A 23664-nucleotide genomic window follows, 5' to 3' on the forward strand; every position below is an offset into this window, starting at 1 on the left:
CATGTCTCTGCTATTAAATAGTGCAGCTATTTTCTCTGCAGCACAATTACCCATTGCATGGTATGGCCTCAAACACAAAGAGTGAAATGTTACAATTAACCCCATAGTCTGGGTTAGTTGTAACATATCCTGGGGTAAAATGTAACACAATGAAATAAGGGTACTAACAAAACATTAACATGTAATCTTTGTTTATTCAACACATGAATGCACTTACATCCATTTATGTAGCTGTGTGTGCGTGTAACAGAATGCAGAAATCCAGCTTTTGAACATATTCCAACCCCCCAAAAAAGACAAATTATGGAATTTTCTGCAACTGAATATTTCATTAATTTTGATTGGTCTTCCTTGAGTTTGGCCTCATTGGCTCAGTGGGCATTATAACCTACAACTCTTGCACCAATTTTGAACATAACAATGAAGATGAAAAAATGTAGTTGTTCACCAGCATCGCAATTCCATTACTTTTTATCATGGCTTACCTTGGTGTGGTTTGCAAAGTGCTTCAGAAAGATGAGGAAATCTGTTTCTTGCACCCATCCTGATTTATTTCCACTACCAGTACTTCCTACTGGTCCATCTCTGACACAGAGGTCTGCATAATGTATGTGTGGGAACACAAACAGTGGAGGAATTGTGTTGCCAATGGCATTAACCGCATATACAAAAGCGACCAGTGAACCTCTCTCTGCTGATGTCGTTGCCCCAACTTGTTTAATATAAGTTAAAGTAATAGTGTGGTAAGTTGTAACATCTGCATTATTGTTACAACTAACCCAGACTGTTGCTGTTACAACTGACCCAGACTCCTATAGCCATGAACTAGCCAACATTACAGCCAACGGCTAAAACATTAGCACTAAAGACCTACACAGAATATATCCCCATAGACATACAAATAACATCATTTAAGTTTGATGAGTTTAACTGCAAAGCAGATAATGCTATTACAAATTGAAATAAAGTAGAAAAACTTACTTTTTGGCATACAAATTACTTTTTTTCATGTTAAATTGTCTGTGTTTGACAAAATGTGCTGATTTTTCACATGTGATAGCAGAACTGAATTGGGCATGCACAGGATGAGTCACATCATTTGAAACTTAGCCCTGATTGGAGAAACTGGAAGTGTTACAACTGACCCACGTGACAACTATCCCCGGTCTCCCCTAGTCACATTACAGTTAGAATTATGCCATTTCCTGCATGACACGGTATGGCAGGCCGTGGTCTGCCGCGCGGCTGCCGGGGAGGCGGACACACCTGAGCGGCATCCGAAATCACGCCTCGCCGGTTTCTCCGTCTGCCTGAATCTGTTCCTGTTCCCCAGAGGAGGACAGCCGAGCCGGAGTTCGGGGGCGCAAGGTACCTGCTCAGCCAGAGCCGGACGTCGGGGCGAGCAAGGGTCCTGCATGCCGGCCCCCTGTCAAGCTACCTGGGAGCCTCAAATCATGGCTGCGACTGCTCCGCCGCCGCGGGCGGCCTTCGCTCCGGCTCCATTGCCGCCCCTGACCATGCGGCCGGCCGCCGAAATTCATTATCGCTGTGGGACAAGCGGCAGCCAACACGTCCCCGCCGCTGGGCGATGCAGACGGTCGGGGGCTGATGTTTGTTGTTGTTGGTGCGTGTTCGGCTGGCGGCTGAAAAGCTGCAGCCGTATCTGTAAGACACAGAAACCAGTAATAAAGAGTATTCTGAAAAACGTGAATATGTGGTCGGGTCTGTTGTGCATCGTTTATACAGGTGCTTCCATTTTTCCCTCCCCAGGGCCAAGACATATAGAGGGGAAAAAACCCTTATTTTGTTTCTTTTTGTGCACTTCTGCAAGAATGAGAGTGTGGTACTGTGGCATTCATTTTAAAGTTTCTTTGTGCTGGTTTTTAATAGGATAGGTATTTGTGTTGGTTGTGTGGGGCTGTAGCCTATAGGCTTATAATGTTAACTAGCAGTTATGAGACTATCAGATTATAGAGATTATGAGTGCATTTTGGGTCATTTACAGAGAAAGGCGAAAGTAGTGTAACAAATTTTTCATGGAAGTAAATTAGTAAATTAAGTAACATACTGCATTACTTAAGTGTTCTGTGTAATGTCTAATACAATGCATTTCTGAGTAATAACCCCAACACTGATCACAGCAAAGAGTGGTAATACCTCTAAAATTAATTTGCACTTATGTAATGTTTTTGATATGCTGCTTAGAGATGGTGGTGACCCTCGAAAAGTAGAGCCAATGAGAACCACAATCAGAATCGCAAAATTTTTATCAGTTCCCATCTCAAAGTAGTGTAAGGAATTACTTTCTCCGTCACGGACTGCATTACATTTAAGAAAAGAACGATGTGTAATATGTTCCTTTTTTGAGTAACGGCCCTGACACTGTTTGACACCCTCCTGTATCCATATTTGATTCGCCCTAAGTGCTTTAATGCTGTTTCTACTACATGAAAAGCGGACATGCGTAAATGTTGACATGTTTCCCATTGCTTCAAGCCAACACGCTGCTGAATACACCTTGACTTTTGGATAATATCAATCTTCTCATCTCACTCCCAGCAAAATAGAAAATAAACATATTCCCTTGTCATACAGATTACCTTCCGTGACACCAAAAAACTATGCAGTTATAAGTACAGAGGTTTGACAACTTGTCGAAAGAGCTGAGGTGTAAGGCGTGGGAACAGTAACAGATGTAACAGACAAAGAAAAGAGCTTGACCTGCTGAGGCTCTGACCTCATAGCACCAACACTTCATAAGTAACAAGTCACCTCAAGGAAGTGTTGCACAGAGCTGCAATGAGTGTAGAGCAACAAAAATAAATACACACACATTCACATGCACTCGCAGAGCTGACAGATTTGTCCAGTATGTCAAAAGTCAAGCACACTCCCTGTAGCTCTGCTGGACAGCTCTGTGTCATTAGACCTGATTGTCCAGGGCTTCAAATTAGCAAAATTAGAAAAAAACAAAAGCAGCACATTACATTCCCTTTTGTATATCTGTTTGTAGTTAGGATGTGGATATAGTTAGCTTTTAAAATAACATTTTTTTAAAGATGGTGCATGCAACAGTCTACAGGTGAGTCAACATGTCAACGGTTCTTGTAGCAGATGCGCTCACAGGTTTGTGAAAATGCCTGCAAAATTTGATCAAGGCCAAGTAAATAAACTAATAAGACTAATTCCAAGGCATAGCTGTCTGTGTTATTTTTTTTTTCTTAGTAGGAAAATGAAAGGAGAGATGAGACACCAGTTCAGACAAGGAAAAAAAGAGTTGACACAGTTTGTCAAAGGTCAGAGTTAAAGGGAGCCACAAAGGCCACACAATGGCCAACTCTTACAACTGAGCAAAGCATTTATATGCAATCTAGCATGCAGCGTGACTGTTTCCACAATGTAGCAGTTCTCGGTTTTGTTTGTTTGTTTGTTTTTTTTCAATTTTTTAAGTATTTTTTGTCTTTGTTTTATTGCTGCTGCTAAATAAGTTAAGTGACAATTCAGGTTCATGTGATTTGGTTTGTTTGTTTTACAAACATAGCTGAAAACCTTTGGTAGGGCACAATGGTTTACATATTAAATTTTACTGTAATAAACCTAAAAATGAAGAAGTTGCTGGGTTTAAAAAATGTGAAGCTTTCAGGGTGGGCTACGTCCCAAATGTTTTAAGATTCCTAATAACACCTAAAGAGAGCATTATGGAGGCACTGTGAGGTATGAGAGGATTTATTCCCAGCCCTAGCTCATCTGTTTGCTGCTTATTTTACAATCAGCTGGTGGAAGGAATTTGACTCAGACTCTTAATTTTAAAATTCAACATCACTTCTTTTAGATGAATCAGCCCTTGACTTAAGCAAAGTTTGTCCAAAGTTAGGCAGTTGACACGTTTTTCAGAATTTTAGATGTTCATCAAGAAAAGTTTGTGTTTTTCTCTCTTATAGATTCATCCTGCTTTGAGAAAATTATTATTTTGTATCAAGTGCTTGACTGAAAAAAAACTCAAACTGAGAAATATTTCAACCCAGACCAGGCAGGTGTTTCATGTGACTTACAACTCGGAGCTGCAAGTATTGCATCATTTTGTGAATGTTATGATTAATACAAGTGGGACAGAAGATGATTTTTTTTTTTCTTTTGCTATCTAAAGCTTAATATAAGCACATGGACCTCCTGGAAAATTAACTTGAGGTTTGTGTGATTGCTTTAGCGAATATATTTTGTACACTTCATTGTTAGCCTGCAAGTGTGTCCATGCATGTGGTCAGCCAGATTGAAGGACAGGAAATTTGCATCTTAGAAGACTGCAGTGGAGCTAGAATTTAAAAAAAAAAACATGTATTTGCATGCAATGTGTTTGCCTTCTTTCTTGTTTGACCAATTAAACATGCTGCAATCAATAAGTGAGAATTTACTGATTGCTACAACAACAGCAATCAAAATAAAATTTCAATTAAATTGCAATAAAATTAAGAGTGTTTTAGTAAACCTTCAAAATTCTCTGAAAACTGAAAAAAGTATCAAATTTAAAATGAACAAAGAAACAAACGACTTCAAATGTTCACCACTAATGGTAAATAAAGGGTTTGATTTTTTTGCAAAGCACACTAAACATGTGCTTTAAATGTCAAAAGAAAGCCTTAACATCACTCACTGTCCTATAATATGTGAAGAAAAACTAGGGTCAAAGGTCACAAGAAGCAGAAGTCCAGTCATAATCCTCTAATGAACATACACAGTTGATGACAGACATATACATCACCCAAATCCTCACATCTGTGTGACTGAGACAGATATATTGTGCAAAATGAGGGCCAAAGAGTCCTTTAACAAGACGAAAATATTTGCTTTTGTTTCTATTGGTGCAAAATTTTAAATGTAATTTTTTTTTTTATAATGATATATTTTCTTAATCAGTTTTTTTTTCACTTAATCTACTGTGATCTTACATAACTATGACTAATGGATACACATTAGTTTCATAAAGGAAAAATATAATGTGAAAGATGAACTTGATGAGCTAGAACTAACTGTATGAGTCTAAGAGGGATCCCACACTGAGCTCTGTTTTACACCCTGAAATTAAAAATGGTTGAGGTTTTAACAGTACAACTAAATTACTTACTCTAGAACAAGGCTATAGTAAAGTGCCACCCAGTAGAAGTATAAAAGTTGTTACTCCATGCCAGCACAGCCCTCGAGCCTGTCTGCGCCCTCATCCATCATGATATCATGTGCAGACTGTGGATAAGACAGCTTTCAGGCAAAGCTGAGCCTGTCATCGCCACAGGGTTGGGGTCCAAGATACCCGCCGTGTGGTCCAGCTGTTTCTAGCACTCAACGTACCCACAATGGTTTGCTTGTGTTAGGAGCAAAGTGGGATACTTTTGCTCACAACATTTAAGCCCTTCCTCGAGACCTCTGATTGCGTCAGTGGTGCACAGCTGTGCTGTAGTGAGCTGACGGTGTATGCTGCAGCACATGTGAGTAAAACAGAGTAGACGGCTGCAGAGGTGTATATTTTTTCAGGTTTTTTTTTTTTTTTATCCATTTCCCCCATTTCAGTTGGCAAAACAACACATGCATGCTTGGGCAAAAAGCTTTTGCACAAAGACAGGAAAGAAGGGCAAGAGAGGATAGCAGTGCTTCCAGTCCCAGTGCAGCATAGTCAGAGTTTTCAATTTGTTAAATACATCTCATTCCAAGTAGTGCAACATAAATTTATCTTTGATCATTTAGCTCCCATTTACTTGTTTTTTTTTTAAATTTGTTAAATGAGACATTCAGCAGATTTCATTAACAAAGACAAACTCAGTAGAAGCCAAGCATGGCCTATACGGAAACTGCCGTGTTGTTTTAAATACCATTTCATGACACCGGGTTAGACGAGGTTTTCCACCTAAGTTCGAGTCTCAGCTCCCAGTTTGGTTTGTTTTTTCTTTTTGAGAAACCTGTGGTGTGTGCAAAGTTGTTAAAAGGGCAGAAACAGACTGTGGTAGGGAGGTTTGTCCAGTAATTGCAAGGTTAGCAGTTTGACCCTGTGTCCCTTAACACGCTTAAGTGTCCTTGAATCCAAGTGGTTCCTCATGACAAATCAGCACCATGCGGGCATGTCTGTGTGTGTCTGTGTATACAACATTAAAGTGTATATTTACAATTTGAATGCATTTTGCTGCTAATTTTTAAGGTTTAAACAAAGATACTTGAGTATATATAATTCAGTACATAGCATGGATTATATATAATCTATATTATATTTAAGAGAAGAGTTTATATTACATATAAGAAAGTATATATTATATATAGGGCAAGAGCTATACACAGCAGGAATTTTGGAAAGAATAGTTATAACATATTTTGCAAATACTCATCTCAAAAATCCTTCTGATTTAAGTTTCTATTCATGTCAGCAAATAGGAAAATGATTCCTATCTGATGGTTTAAAGAAAGAAATAGATGGTCCTTTGAGACTGAAAGTAGCAAGTTTAGAGAATTCGGTCACTATTTCTCTGTGTTGTGCAAACCATATGTTTATCGGGTATTAAGGGGAGGGACTGCATTTACAGGAAACAGGGCAGGAGCATGAGTGCATCGTGTATAAAGAACATGTATCAGAAAGCACTTAAGCACAAACCCAACGACTTCCAACATCAAAATGGAGTGTCACGCAGGGACAATTTGATTAGCAAACCAGAGAGATACCAAAACCTGATTTGGCTAATTTCTAAATAGGAAAAGCCAAGTTAAACACATTTCTCTTTCGTTGCAATTTGACGTTAACTTTCTGATTTCACACTCACCAATCTAGTACAAGAAATGAGAATTTGCCTCCGGACACGGTGGCGAGATGAATTGGACAGATATTCCTAAGTGGATAACAAACCAACGCCATGTCTAATCAAACCTTCGCTCAGTGTAAAAAAAAAAAAAAAAACTCAAGAACCGTGACATTCCAACAAATGGGTTAATTACTTTTTAAAAAGCTGCCACTTATACGCATTTGTTTCTTTTCAACTGTGAGTCTTAAGGTTCCTGTCAAGGGTTGTTGGGGCCATAAGATTCACTCTAAATGTAAATAAGTGGCGTATTAAATGGCTGTTAGCCACACGCTTGTTGTAGCAGGAGATAAACTGTGTAGCCTGTTCTCCAAGGGGTCGAGTCCCTAATTAACCCAAAAGTCTTTGTCATTTTCTCATTCGTTTATGGAAACGAATTCAGTGCGGCACCACACAGAGATAAATGTGGGTTACTTAAGTCTCCTCTGCCTCTTCTTCCGCCTCCTCTCATGGCTGATTTATAACAGATAGTGGTGAATATAGGTAATGCAGAGATAAAAATGCTCATTAAGAGTTGAAAGTAAAACAAAACAAGCTGATCAGAGATAAAAAGTTACTTTCCTCCACTAGGAGGATTTGGAGATCTCAGCCTTGTATGGTGAAAGATGCCGCTGTATGTAGATATTTAGCAGCATTTTCCTTTATTTGTGGAACATCAGGAAACATGGCATGACAGAGACTGAAGGTCATGAGATGTAGGATGGACAAAGAGGGAAGAAGATTCGCAAATGAAGGAAGATAGATATGGAAGAAAAGAGTGGATGAGGAATAACTTGATTCAAATCTACAGTTTTGCAGGTATGGTGATGTACAGTTTGTGCCTTAACCTGCTGAAACACCATTCCTCAACCTGGGGGAATAATCTAAATTGCATCAGCGAAGCAGTAGCACCATCGAAGCTGAAATTCTGATTCCAAGATAAGACAAATGGAAAGATTAATATGGTGAAGTAGATTATGTAATGCTGTGTTACTGTTCAAAACTCCGATAAGTGCATGCATTTAACCTTGAAGACATCGGAAAGCAGAAAGGACACTGCAAAGACAAAGTAGAAGGAAAGCCAGTAGTAGGAAAAAGCAACATAAGTGAACAGGAAATTAAAAAAAAAAATTTTAAATTATCAGAACTAATATCAGAACTCCAACTTCCTATGATGACCAGCTTTTCACCTGTCACCAGCAATTTGGCTGCCGACACTGCAGGAGTTTGGGGTTTTAGATACTGCTGGCCTGTCAACTAACTAGCTACTGTTACAAAAGCTAGTTTAAAAGCACACTTGCGAAAATTCTAAAATATGACAGAACACAATAAATATTCTCGTTTGGCCTTTTGAATGTCTTCAAAATCCAACTACACCTTTCTGAGATGTTACCTAGATGAAAAAAATGATCATATATTTAATTTTTACTTATGCTTTTGCGATGTGACACTGTAAATCAAAAAGGCAGTGTTCATGTACAATCTTGGTGAGATTAACTAATTTATACTGACTGATTTTTATTTCAGTATTTTATTTAACTAATCCAACTGTTCGCGGCAGATAGGCGCCCCTTCCTGGTCCTGCTGGAGGTTTCTTCCTGTTAACAGGGAGTTTTTCCTTCCTACTGTCGCCAAAGCACTTGCTCCAAAGGTGTCATATGATTGCTGGGGTTTTCTCTGTTTTCTTTGTATAATTGTAGGGTCTTTACCATACAGTATAAAGCATCTTCAGGCAACTGCTGTTTTGATTTGGTGCTGTATAAATCAAATTGAATTAAAAAATTGAAAATTTAATTTAACTAAATATCAGTCTAAAAAGGTTCAGTCTGAATTTCTCAAAGATACCAACAGTGCTGGCTTTGTCTCCAGCTAACACAACTTCACACAACGCTATTGCAGACAGGCAGGCAGGCAGGCACACACTTCCCTCACTAGGATTCAAACACATGAACAGTTACTGACGTTGAACACTGCCATTTTATGGGGAATTTCAAGAGATCAATAAAGATCCTGTTTCAACAACACTGATCTGTTAAACAGTTATGATACATGTTCAGCTGGCCAGTGCAGATATAACTTTAGCTGTTTAGCTATTAGCAATTACCCAATGGTCACATTAGCCACTTGTTAAGTTATCATTATTGTAGCAGGCAGCGGCTGTGGCTAATAATAAAACAATGCACTGATATTGGAACCAAGACAGCAAGCGTTATCAGTCCTGCCGGCATTAATAGACAGTGTTAATTTAATAGCATAACACAATGAGCAAAGTCTATCAGCAACTAGACAGACACCTACCTGAACAACTCTATTTGATCAGCAATGAAAATATGGTACAACAGACGCACAGCACACCGCAGACAACCTAGAAAAAAATTGTCTTTTATGTACTACTTAGGGTAATGTTTCACACACATTTTGCATGTTATGTAAATTTGTTGGGTTTTTTTCTTTTTGTCACTGCATCTGACAACTTAAAAATAGTGAAACATTAACACAGCCATCACGACCAGTCAGGACTACTGACACTCTGATATCACGGGTCAAAACGTCTATTTCCAGGTTGCAAAAACATTTTCCAAAAGCTATGTGTGCAGTGACCTAACATTGCCTTCTTGTGCACAAAAGGCAAAAATGCCAAATGCACAGGAAAAAGTTTTATTTTAAAAACATTTCCATGTGCATGTCTATGAGCCTTCTGTAAATACGGTATTGCATGTGATAACAGAACAAAGGTGTGTGTAGGAGTACATCATGAAGAGCTGTGCTGTAGCAATGCTGTCGCTTCTTCTATCGCTCACAGACACACACATACACAGTCACATTTGTGCGATGAGCCCTTTGGTGGACTTTCCTCTCAGCGGGGTTTCGCTCTCCCTCAGCACTGAGCCGACACACGCTGCAGAGCGCTGACAGCAACACACTGATGTCTGTGTCACGGCTTCCCTCTCGCCTTTTGCTTCATTTTGACTGCTGCAGCAGACTTCCTGCACACTCCAGGTCTTTATCAGCATGCATTCTTGTGATTGTATTTTACATTTTTCATTTGGTATATGTTTCAGTGTACGATTCTGCAAGGCTGACAATGGATGGACAACCTACCCTTCAGGTAGGGTGCAGAAAATGAAGAATATATTAGGACATTGTCTAGTTATCACTTACTGAATACACCATTTTAAAACAGTACAATATGTTCAATATGCAGATGAACTTGACCAACTAATGAAAACACTGATTTTATTAATGCAGTTCCAAAAACTGTACTGTTTTGCAAGATCTCTAACAAGCAGCTTGTTGTTTTCAGTCCATCAAAATGAACTGAATATAACCAAATCCACAATACAGGTCACTTCTTGTAAGGTCTGTTTATCTTATGAACACTGCATCCCTCAGTAGTGACTAAAAGTAATGGAAGCTACAATCGACCGGCTTCAGACAGACTGAAAGGAAATTAATCGGTCAGGATAAAAATCACAAGTTTTGCTTCTGTTAAGGCAATAAATGAGATTAGATCAGTTTATTTAAAGGATATGGTTATCTGTGGGTATGTAGTATTCTTGAACTGCTGGGTTTTGATTTCACTTGAATAAAAAAAGCAAGGCAAAGGGATTTGTTGCCAAGATTTTTTTTAAATCAATCTCCTTGAAATAAGTGTTTGAAATTTCTTTCTCTTCTAATTGATTTTTGAAGAGTTGTTTTCATCTTAAAAAGTGCAGGGGTTTGTGTGAGAGTACAAGAGACCTGAGGTTATATTTATTTTGGAAATCTTTAGGAAATATGACATGGCACTGATACACATGGCATACATTTAGGAATCCATGGAAAGACGCATTGTGTGTCTCTTTAGGCTACATATGACTTTTCAGTCAGAGTAAGCAAACATAAGCAGACAGAAAGATAGGCCCTCAGGTGTTCATACATCCAGACTTCCAGGTGGATGTGATTTTAACATCTGTTTAAATAAGGATATCCACCACTAGAGACTGGGATTTCACGCTCAGCTGCTTTAAATCCTTTTAAAGATGCTGCAGCTCCTGCTAGCCTCCCCACAGAGATAGCATGGCTTAAGCGGCAGCAGCGAGGTCGTTTCTCTGTTCTGACAGGACAAACGCAAAGCAGTCAGTGGCTCATTAGAGAGCAGTGCCCCGAGGGCTCAGCTCCACTTCTCCAACATGATGAGGAAAAAAGAGGGACACTTAACCACATGTGGACTCGCTCGCTGAAGTGTGTATGAGAGAGAGAAATTATGGTACAGTGAAGAAGACAGTGAGAGGCTGACAGAAACAGATGTGGTTTAGCAGGGATGAAAAACATCAGCTCTCTCTGAGGAGAATGTGTCCCCAACCAAACCCTCCTAATAATCTTCTTGAACAGGCCAGAACAAGACTGTGTACCTTACTAATAAAATGTGAATATTGCCTGTGAATGATATCAGTGATGCAAAAGCTATCAGTGATAGAATGTGAACGCATTATGTTTATGTTTCTACTCTACATGAGTGAATGTAAGGCATACAGGTCTCTACATTATGTATGTTATGTTACTGTATTTCTTTTTTCTATTGGTTTTACATATTTATTCCAAACATGCTTATATGTAACTTAACGGTGGTCAACAGCAGGTATTCTGGGGTGTGTGGGCAAGTGCTATTACACCTTCCAAAAGGATTATAGATTTTTTTTACGATTATTTTTTGTCATTGTTGCCTTTGATAGTGGAGATTTGACAGGAAAGCAGGGAAAGATGCACAGCCAAAAGGTACAGGTCAGACCTGAACCCAGGCAATGACATTTCAACCACATGAGCTAAACTAGCATGCAGCAGAATACGGATTTAAATAAAAGCTTAGCAAAAGCTGTAAAATTGACAAACCTATGATACAGGCACAATCATAATATTAGTCTTGCACACTGAAAAAATGGTTACCCAGTGTAAATGTGATCTTTAAGTCTTTGCAACCATCCATATGTAAAAATGGCAGCTTGTGTATCTGTGAGACATGAGCAGCTTTTACACAACAGAGGTACAAACTGAGGTTAAAATGTGTTCACTTGGAAATATTTATTGATGTGGTGATGAGGCTGGTCACATCTGACAAGTGCTGATTGCTCCAGCTTCACCACATGAAATCACCTTATCTGTCTTCTTTAAAATGTACTTTTCTGCCCTAATCAACAGTGGACTAATAATCCCTCTAAGCTGCATTTGTTGCAGCTGTTTTCAGCACAAACAAAGAGCACAATTAGTCAGGCAGCACAATATACACACACACACACACACACACACACACACACACACAGTCTGTGTGAGGTAAAGGTTGTCACAAACATATACTTGTGTTTCTGAGACTCATTAGATTATGTATGTTTGAGGTGGTAGAAAACTGATTACTTCATGAAATTTGTAACAAAAAGCTGTAAAAACATTTTTTTTATGTTGTGCTTGCTCCAATTCTGAGGCAGTCTGAATTATTCATATTCAGACAAAGACATTGAATTAACCACGCCAGAGCCAACGTAGCCTTAAGATGGAAAACTTCACAATTCAATTTAGCATCCGTCTCATGAAAGAAGCTATTCAGCCCTGGGCCAAACATATTTACAAGTTCACAAAAGAAGCAAGGAAACGTGAAGTTGTAAAACCTGTTTTGCTGATGCACATTTTAAACTTGCATTTGTTTAGTTTAGTAAACTATTTAATGTGTATGGTGACCAAAGGGTGTGTGCAGAAGAAATAGATGGCATACGGTTAGGAAAAGGGTGTCCAGAAATATTATGTAAGATGCTTTTTTTTTAAGAATTTATTATGTGAATGTAAATTCAGATTATATATTTAGGAATATTTATGAGTTTAAATGTGCACAGGTTGCACCATTGCAAAAACACAAAAAGAGTTTGCTGAATCAACAACAATCAGCTGCTTGGAGCAGACACATCCATCCATACTGTCCGGTAGTTAAGTCTGACGTCATTAGCTGTGTCTGGGTCCAAACTGTGCTGCAGGTCCCTAAGTCACTGCGGCATCACTGAGAGTTTAAAACACTGTCTAAATTCTTTCATCTGTAATAAAATGATCCGTGTGGCTGCTCTACCAGGTGTAACTATTAAGTTTAACATCCAGGCATCCATGAAAACCGAATTTTTGAAATTTAACGGAGTTAGAAGTTAGCAGGGAGTTAGCTTGCTAGCTTCCATCTAAATATGATATACCATGTTCTGACTGAGAGATTTCTGAAACAAATTAAGACGTACAGCTAGACATTAATATACTGCTGCATGGGCTGGGCTGTAGTTACATCTAAGGTTTAAAATGATTGGCGACAATAAAAGCCGAGAGAGGCCGACAGTGATCACTGACTGTTTTTAGGGGCAAAGCATTAAAACGTGTTTAAAAAAAAACAAAAACCTTTATTAAACGCAGAGTAGTTTAGCAGGATTCATCATGTCATCATTTAAAGACCAGGTGACAGCTGACAGGTCTGGCCCGGATCTGGTGTCAAGCCGGCACTCCTGGCTGACTTCTGGCATGGTAAGTGGTATGTCATCCAGATATGGGCCAGGCCTGGCGTAGATGGCACTGTTTATGTGATGGTATGCCACATCTGGCCCATTTGTGGTTTGGTTTATGTGGCCCAGGCTCATATAAAACAGGTCTGGCCCGGATCCAGCAACAAACTGGCACTTCTGACTGACTGGTGTCATGGCAGAGTGTACGTCAACCAGATGTGGGCCAGGTCTGGCAATGATGGCACTATTTATGTTCATATTTTCCTATTTTAGTTGGAAGACCCAATGAACCAAAATATAAACAGCACTTGGTGACAACTTTGCTTTTAGCCTTTAACCCTCTGGTGTCCAGGGTATAATTGACTGTTTTTGACTACTTTTGATTTGGCCTCTATATTTCACCTTTAAAAACTGTTTATCTTGCCAATCTGTTATTTTCTCATTTTGACATACTGTATCAGCACAATTTATCTAAATTCAGACAAAATTTAATATGGTACTATTTACCTAAAAATGCAGCCAAGGCTCAGATGCTTTTTATATAACCATTTAAAACTATTTACAGAACAATCAAGTGTTCTGCATCAAATAAGAAGGCACACAAATTATTTATGCAACTCCAAAAATAGTTTGTGTCCACTATAAGACAGAGGAGAACAGCACAGGGATAAATCCTGCAGGTCTGACAGCAGGTGTGTCACTCCTGTTTTCCATGTGGAGACAGCATTTACATCTGCCTTTGGTGGCTTTTTTACAGCAACTGTGACATTCACTAGTGGAACTGACACACAAAACAAAACGATGACTACACTACACACTAACTACACTAGACAACACACTAACTTGAGACTCCAAACACGGTAAACATCACAAATCTCTCACGTATCAAAACTCTCTCTCTCTTTCTCTCTCTTTCGCTGTTCACTCCTAAAACTTCCCCCTCATCCCAAACAACCAAATGCCACATGTTGCCATATCATTTTTTGATTGGTCGACATGGTACATTTTTCCAGCAATAGGGAAGGAGTGTTTTTTCTTTTTTGAAATGGAGACTCTGGGTCTGTCGACCCCAGAGGGTTAATCAGAAAGCCTTAAGTTGGCTAGTTATGTATCGGGCTAATGTTTAAAGCTTTCACTTGAGTAAATTAACTCATATTACTGCTAAGGAATGTTAGCTAAGTTCACAGCATATTCCATAATAGCGCTGCCATACTGCATCACACTCAGTGCATTTCAATCATTTCTCCAGCGAGTTTGATAGCTAGCAAAAAAAAACCTTGAAAAGACAACATTAAAATTCAAGCATTTTCAAGGTTTTCAAGCACCCGTATGAACCCTGCCAGCAATGCAAGCATGCTGATCCACACAGGTATGCACACATGGGTATTCACAGACGCGGACTAAAGCTTTCTTGGCTGCTGCCTCAAAGCACACTGTGCGCTGTCTATCTTGCGTGCTGCACAATATCGTTTATTACTTAGTAAATACTGATATCTATGACTAGCTAGTTTATTGTGATGGTGCTTTGTTTTCTCTATTATTATGTTGCTCTTTGTTGTTTGCTGTCTCCTCTGTTTGTTTTTGTTTGTTTGTTTTTTTTTTTGTTTTTTTTCTCCATACAGGTGACCCAGGAGTTTTTTTTTTTTTTTTTCTCTCTCTCTTCCCCCCCCTTCTCACCGTCTCTTCTCCCCTTTGGTTTTCTTTCTTTCTCTCCCCCTCTCTCTCTCATTCATTCCCCCTGTCCTATTTATTAAAAAAAAAAAAAAAAAAAAAAAATGACAAAGGATGAACTGAAGCTCTGCCATCACGTAATGTCGCATACTGCTGTTTCTGATGTCATTTAAAAAAAAAAAAAAAAAAAAAAAAAGCAATGTGTCTACAGCTGGCCCATGGCTGCACACAACTTACACATGGCCCACGTACCGCAAAGAATAACGGCCCTTTGGGCCACCAAAGGGCCGTCATTCTTTGCCGTATGTGGGCCATGTGAAAGCGCATTGTGTGGGCCAGATCTGGGCCATACCAATTTTGCAATGTGGGTTTTAACACTTTGTCTTTGTCAGTCATATCGCTGTGCAACCCTGTTCTCCCTTAGGTCGTGTGAGTAAAACTAAACAGTGAACAACTCATTAATTTATTCATCATAAATAAATCCGAAATTTTTCCATGGGACTCGATAAATTATGTAATGTGAGTGCATGTTTTCCAACCATGCTCAGAAGTTACCATTATTAGTGCTGATTATTCAAACACATTTTGCCACATAAATTACTAAATATCAAGAAATGACTAGAACTGAGAATATTTTTTTAGTGTTTTTATTTGCAACTTAATGCGTTGATCTTTCTCATGCGTGATTCTGAAATATCAGCTTTTAATGCTGTAAAGAAAAAATAATATAATGAATTATGATGGTAGATTTGAATCTTTTATAGTGGCATCAAAATGATTCTCTTTTAGTAACATTTTAGTGCATTTTGTAAGGAATGAATTAAATTAAATTTGAATTAATTTGACTTGATATATTCATGTTAGTCAGTCGTTCATCGTATCAGGTCCCACACAAACACACACTCCTTGCATACTTGGCCACTGTCACTGGGGTCACATGAGCAAGAGTCTTCAGTGATTAGCACTGTCGCCTCACAGCAAGAGGGCACTGAGTTTTACTCTAATGGCTGGAGTTGGAGTTTTCCCTGTACCCTGGCCAGATATTCCACCTTCCTCACATGGTTCATGTGAGCGTGAATGGTTCTGTGTGTTGACATCTCTGATGGACTCGGGGTGCACCTCACCTAGTGCCCTCTGACAGCTGGGAGAGGCTCCAAACACCCTTTCTGACTGTTGCTTCTTTGTAGGCTGAGAAAACATTAAGAAATAAATGTTTATTGGCTTAAAGTGTGAGTTAATTTTTCCTTTACTTTTTTTCCCTCCAGGTATGAGAAACCACAGTTTCCTGAAATTATATTAAATTGTGCTGTAACTACTGTGGTGGACGTGCAACAAAAACCATAACTGAATTTTCAGGTGTTGACTTTGCAAAGTATTATTTTCACCTTACAAAAACAACTACAAGCTGAAGACAGCTTCAGGATCTTTTTATTGTTCTCTGCATCTTGATATCTGCGCTGAGGTTAGCTTGAATTATACACTATATTACATTAATTATACAGAAGTCATATTTCCATGACAAGTGCATTAATTCAATTAAATTTTATTTATTTAGCGCCAAACCACAACAGCAGTCGCCTCAAGGCACTTTGTATTGTAAGGTAGAGCCTACAATAATACATACAGAGAAAAAAACCCAACAATCATATGACCCCCTATGAGCAAGCACTTTGGCGACAGTGGGGGAAAAAAACTCCCTTTTAACAGGAAGAAACCTCCAGCAGAACCAGGCTCAGGGAGGGGCGGGGCAATCTGCCGTGACCAGTTGGTGTGGGAAAAGGAAGACAGTGTAAAAGACATGCTGTGGAAGAGAGCCAGAGATTAATGACCAATGTGATTCAATGCAGAGAGGTCTAGTAACACATAGTGAGTGAGAAAAGGAAATACTCAATGCATGATGGGAATCCACCAGCAGTCTACACCTATTGCAGCATAACTAAGGGAGGATTCAAGGTCACCTGGTCCAGCCCTAACTGTAAGATTTAGCAAAAAGGAAAGTTTTAAGCCTAATCTTAAAAGTAGAAAAAGTGTCTGTCTCCCGAATGCAAACTGGAAGCTGGTTCCACAGAAGAGGGGCCTGGAAACTGTAGGCTCTGCCTCACATTCTACTTTTAAATACTCTAGGAACAACAAGTAAGCCTGCAGTGCTCATGAAGTGCTCGCACATTAACAATATATGTATGTCCCATAACATGCATTGTGTTGAATATCTTTGGATTAAGTTCACTTCTGTCTTCATCTGATCCCCTTCCTTCTCCTACTTCACCCATTTCTACATTATCTCCCTCTTCTTGTTGTTTCACTGTCAGCAAATTTGATATAATCAGTTTTTATTCTGTTTTTTTTATTAACGCTATCAAAGTTATGATTCATGACTTTTCCATCTTACCTTCACCAATCCCTATCTATACTTTTTTGTCTCATATTATTCCTCTCCCCTGGTAGTTCAAGGTCAGTAGCTTATCAGTGGGATTTCCCATCAACCCCATGGAGCAAGGCTCAAAGCAGGGGGCTAGCTGTCCTGATTAGCTCTCCCTGACCTTTGGTTTTACCTTTTCAGCAGCGTATTACCCCTTCTCTTCAATTCAATTCAATTTTATTTATATAGCGCCAAATCACAACAGCAGTCGCCTGAAGGTGCTTTATATTGTACAGTAGATCGTACAATAATAGATACAGAGGAAAAACCCAACAATCATATGACCCCCTATGAGCAAGCACTTTTGACTTTCTCCACTTTCTTGTTTCCAGTTTTCATAATTTTTCTTTTTCCTCTTCAGTTGTTCTTCTTTCTTCACCCCACTGTCACTTTTCTATTATTGATGCCTCCCTTCTTGCTATTCATCCATTTGATTGCAGGGGGTAGAACCAATTCCAGCTAACACAGGGCAATTGGCGAGGTACCCCGTGGACAGTCCATCGCAGAGTAACACAGAGGGACAAATATAGAAGCTCAAATCTACAATTGGCTGCGTCTCTCTTTTTTATCTCTTTCTCTCTTTGCCATTGCAGCCCAGATTTCATCCCTTCTTCTTATTTTCATTTTCACATCCCATTCTGTTTTTCTTTGCCATCTACTCTCTTTGTGTTTCCATCTTTTCTTGCCAGAGCCGTTTACTGTAATTGAATTTGATTTACACACACACACTCACACAGTACCTTTCTCAAAACGATTTATTAATGCTGCTTTAGTAAAAGATGCGGTTGGTTTCTGACATGTAAATGGCATTCTGTGACTGGCGTGGTTTTGTAATGTGGTGGATTTTGTTTCTGTAGCTGGGTGGTCATGAAGTGAGTTTTGGCTGGAAGCATGTTTAAGGTTTTCCAGAGTTACGTCTGGTTTTAGAATAATTTATAAATTAAAATATTTTTTTTTTAAAAATGAGACACTATAAGTGCACTCAGAATTGTCTGGTATGAGACAAAATGGTTTTCTTCCATTACAAATGTGCTTGAGATAGCACATCTCTCCTAGGAATATATGAGACACGAAACTGTCTTTACACCCACAAGTCAAGTTTTATTCTGCCTCAGGTGCTTTAACTCACCAGGTGACCCCAAAGGAAGACCACACAACATCACAGCTGAGAAGGGAAAAAATCTCTTCCATGGGCATAGTTTGTCTCAGGATCCACAGGAAATTATGATTCGATCAACCTTGAACTATTTAAATGCTCATCATTGTTACATTGTCACATATGCACCATAGGTCCAGCTTCAAAGAGATTTAGATTCAGATTTTTAAAATCTTAAAAATAAAATTCATAGCTAAATAAAACATATTACAAGAATTACAGCAGAAGACAGGCTGCACAGTCAGTTCTGAACCATAATTTGCACAAATAGAACCTGTTCAGGTAGGGAAATTACATCACTGTTTATCTTTAAAGTGTTGGCAAAAAGACATGTAATTATTCAGACCTGCCACACACATAGAAGTTGTTATTCTGAACTGTAGTAATTTGGCAAATAGGTTTGAGTTCAAGCACGTGATTTTCTTTAAGCAAAACATAAGGCAGCAAATGTAACAGCAGTGAAAGATTTCAGTGTTTAAAAACCTCCAAAACTGACATTTCACTGACTTTTATTTGAATAAAGTGCAAAGGATTGCATAACCTTTCAAAGAAAAAACTCTTGCTGACAGAAGGTGGAGGTTGCCATGAGAGATTTATAAACATGGGAAAATTGAAGTGTTTGAAACCTCTCTTCCCATGTCACACAGACAGCTACAACAAAATTTTCCTGTGTTGCTTTGAAAAATTTGTTAACTGTATATCTAACTAGCAGACTCATAATTAAGATACAGATTTTATATTGTAGTCTCTTGTGTTTACTAAGATGAGAATTACCAACTTCCACGAAAGTCAAACCACATCTATGTGTCTGATATTTTTAGAGCTTGCGTCTGTGTGCGTCTGTTGGGATCTGTCAGTCCCTTTCATACCCTTAAATTTATCCAAATTCCCTTAAATCTCTGGTGCCTGTACGCAGTCTGTCTCCAGCTGTGCAGAGTGACTTTTCATCACATATGATTAATAGGTTCCACGGGCAATTTAATCGTTTACCAACAACTTATAATATTTGAAATTATATGGTGTTTTCAGTATTCTTATTTATATAGGACAAAACTTCATGAGAAGACAGGAATTTCCGTTTTTGATAACCGTCTGGTTCTGTGCATCTACATTTGTTTGAGTTACGGAATTTGCATTATGTGCATATGTGGGTTCTTGCAATAAATTGTTAGCAAGATTAATATTATCTGTGAATTTGGTTGATGACTGGGGATACTGTTGAATATTTGTTATTGGCTACTTTAATTTTAAATGATCGCCAGGTTTTTTAACTGAGGCTATAAATGTATAAAAAGATGCATTTTGAATAAACGTTCTGCAGATTTTTAAACCAGATGCCCTTTCAGACACAACCCAAAGAGATTTGTGCCTCCTCCTGCTCTCAAACCAGGGATTTTGTGAGGTGAATGTGCAAACCAGCACATTTTGTTAGGCCAAAATGAGTCTTTAAAATTGTAAAATGGTTAAAAAGAATGCTACCTTTGTTGCTCTAATAACCAGGGGGCGTATCCAGTGAGGGCATTGATTGACAGCTTGCATATCAGTCCACGTGGGCTGCACTAATTAGACTGGAGACCAAACATCTACTGAGGATTTAGATTAGTTTGCTGTGGAAGAGAACTCTTTTTCAAAAACTATTTGACATTACGCACACATGGCAACTTCTGCCCTTTAATGGACATGTGCAAAAACAAAACAGCATGTTGGCAGGACAGAAGGATGAAGGCATGGGAGGAAGGTAATTGGTTTAAACCCACTTACCACAAAAGGTGGCTCTGTCAGCAGACTGAAACAGTCGAGGCAGTGTAGTCATCATAAGCTTTGGTGACAGTGTATCACTGCACACAAAAATCCGGATATGTAATGATGACAATTTATGTTTGGGATCAGTAACAAATGTCTGTATTTCCTTTTGCACAGACTAATTCTTGAATCAGACAGTTCATCACCAAGCTGACACTGTAATGGAAAAGTGAGTCATTTGGTGTTTATTCTGCATTTTCAGAACAGCATTCACATAGCATGTGTGGAGCAGGGAAATTATTTTACTGTTATTGTTAAATAATTATTATCAGTACCATTGCATGTGGACTCTGTGTGGAGTGTTTTGAGACAGATTTTTTCTTGCCAGGTTGCTAGATGCCAGGGCTAGAGAGTCATATTTTTGGCAGCATGATAGCAGCAGACAGCTGGCTGACACTGGCGCTCAGAGATGTTAACCTGCCCAGACACTCCTTTTTACCTCAGGCTTAATGCAACCACTGAGCCTCCCCATGGGCGAAGGCCCACTCATACACATGCAGTATAATGAACATGTAATGAACAGCTAAACGCTGTAACAAAAAGCAGATTAGAAATTGTGCCGTTTCTTTTCTCTCAGATGTAGAGCACATGTGTTGAACTGAATGCCTGTTTAAACATTTGATGACTGGCTCTTTGTGACATTGCTGTAAATACATGCATTTTAGACCTATTTAATCATCTTTCTATCGTCACAGAAATGAAAATGCCTCGATGTGTTTTACTATTTGTATTTATTCTACAAACAGGGGTGGATTTTACTCACTGTATCATATATTATCACACACTCGTATCCAGCAAACATCACTCAGCATAAGTGTCAGCTAACTAGCTTTAAATGTAATGTAAAACATTTCCAACACTGACAGGTATCTATTGTGAAAGTTTAAGCCTTCAATTCCAGACTTGAAAACATTTATTTCTCATTAATTATGACAACATAACTGACAGACAGGCATGCTGACAGATACAAGTAGGCAGGCAGTCATCCAGGTAGGCAAGCAGAAACTCAGACAGACATGTACCTTCTCTTCTGCACTGTGAAACACCTCACAAGAATTTAGTGGATACAACTAATATTTAGCATAAAATTCATAATAATAAAGGCAGGGCTAACAGGAAAGTTTAGTAAAACGTTTAGCTGAAGGAATCCTGAATGCAACACTTACTCAACATTTACAAAATCAAAGGAACAACAGAAAGTAAGAAACAACTCAACTACTCTGTTATAACACATGTATTACCCCTCAAGGCCTCAGTGGCAAAAATGAATATGAATATTATCACCCAAACAAAATAACATATGCCTATCAGATGAAATTGAACCAGCAACCTAACAAATTCTGCTACAGTCTTCTGCTCAAAGGGTTGTGTTGTGTAGCCAATGCGGACAGATTATACACTTGCTCATTGTTTACCTCTTTTTGCTCTACGATGCAAATAACTTACTGGATTGTATTCACATGCTGTAGCTTTGTCTCACTTAAAATAATAATAAATTTGGAAAATGTTTGTATTTAATAAATTAAAGGAGTTTTTTCAAAAGGTCTATTTTCAGTGATCTAAAACAAAACCTATGTGTGTTCAAAAGGCCAAAACACACAAATTAAAGTAAAAATAATTAAATGACACAAAAAGCCTACTATTTAGCAAAGTATCTGTTTAAGTGTGGAAAGGCACAGAGTGTCACAGCAATCCTGTGTTAAGGAAGTATACATCACCTGGACCCAAGAAAGTTCACACATGTATCTATTACTACTAATGCTGCACATTTAGTACATTCACCCAAACAACATAATACACTCCTTCGAGCCGGAATTGAACCAGCGACCTAAGGATTTCTGTTCATGTCACTACAGTCCTCCGCTCTACCAACTGAGCTATCGAAGGGTCGTGTCTGCATGGCTCACTGTGCTTTATAGTCAATGTGCTGACAGAACATGCCCTCACTTATCGGTTGTGGGTGTACCTGCTAAAACATTGTGTTGATCCAGAGGCATTATTTCAACTGACCACTCACATTGTGATCACATGGAATAGCTGCGTCTCATTTAAAAAAAACAAATTAAAAAAATAAGAAATACTGACATAAAGGGAGCAGAAACATTGTTAGCATTACTGTGTACCACGCACCAACTACACACTCAGTACTGTGTAAAGTTGGAGAACTTCAGCACTAGACATTTACCGCCAAAGTGATTGAATGGACAAAAGCACCAGACACTAATAGAAAGACATCAAAGGTTTTGAAAAGTTTGGTTAGTGTCAATGAGTACCCTACAGCTACTACAAGAATTACCCTGTGCTGGTACATTTTGATTCTCGTAAGTTCTTAACTATGACTTAAAGAATGTACGATTTCTCACTTATTGCCAAAGTTAAATTGTTTCTAAGCCAAAATGTTAGACACAGTGCTTCCCTAATAAACATGACAATGCTTTAAGGCTTTCAAAGGACAAAACATCTCATCTTCATGTCACTTTTCTTAATCTTACTGTGTACCATACGCCACCTGCACGCTACCCTGTACAGGCTAAAGTTGGACGGTTTCAGCACTGGACATTTTGAACTCTGGTAACTTCTAAACTTTGGATGAAAGAAAACTTTCTGGAAATGCTAACATCTACACAAGGGTATTCTGAGGATTTTTCCACAATGATTTTGAAAAATATCTACATCCACATGAAAATGCAAAAAACAACAACAAGCACTTGCACACACAGCCAGCCTTACATCAAAAAAGAAGACAAAGGCAAACACCTCTGAAGGCGTGAGACAAAATCTGTTTTCTTTGTCTCCATAAATGCAGAAATTGAGTTTCTGAAAATCTTGACCTTGAGGTTTTTCAAAAGCTCTACTTTCATTGATCTAAAACAACATTTATGTGTGCTCAAAAGGCCAAAACACACAACAAAACAAGCTTATTTTGCAAAGTATCTGTATGCAGACAGGGGCTGAGTCTCAGAGTGATCCTGTGATAATTTGTGAGCACCGTTCTGCCAATGTTGACCATGAAGTTCACATTCTTGTGACCAACTTTACATGACTTAGACCCAAGCACAATCACAGATGTTGAAACTATAACGTGCATATAAGACCCAAGAATAAGCATCACGTTAAGCTTTTCATCCAAGCATAAGAAAATCCTCCTTTGAACCAGCAACCTAAGGATTTCAGCATCACCCACTAGAGTCCTCAACTCTACCAAGTGAGCTGTCAAATGGGCTTTTCTCTCTGTCTTTCTGTATTATATGTAAGGGACCAGTTACACTGTGATTAGAAGTCATCGTTTTGTCTCAT

At 38.7% G+C, this 23664-nt stretch overlaps 1 non-coding gene across 1 annotated transcript; it reads right to left on the reverse strand.

The window, feature by feature from the left end:
- Positions 1–22167: 22167 nt before the first annotated feature.
- trnay-gua (transfer RNA tyrosine (anticodon GUA)) lies at positions 22168–22254 on the reverse strand. Its single transcript is given in 2 exon segments — positions 22168–22203; positions 22218–22254. It is a non-coding gene; the product is annotated as a tRNA-Tyr (tRNA).
- Between the last annotated feature and the right edge of the window lie 1410 nt (positions 22255–23664).

Source organism: Rhamphochromis longiceps, linkage group LG18, assembly GCF_057381845.1.
Source record: "Rhamphochromis longiceps isolate RC_006_pf linkage group LG18, R_longiceps_female_GT1.1, whole genome shotgun sequence".
In the NCBI taxonomy this organism is placed as follows: Eukaryota; Metazoa; Chordata; class Actinopteri; order Cichliformes; family Cichlidae; genus Rhamphochromis; species Rhamphochromis longiceps.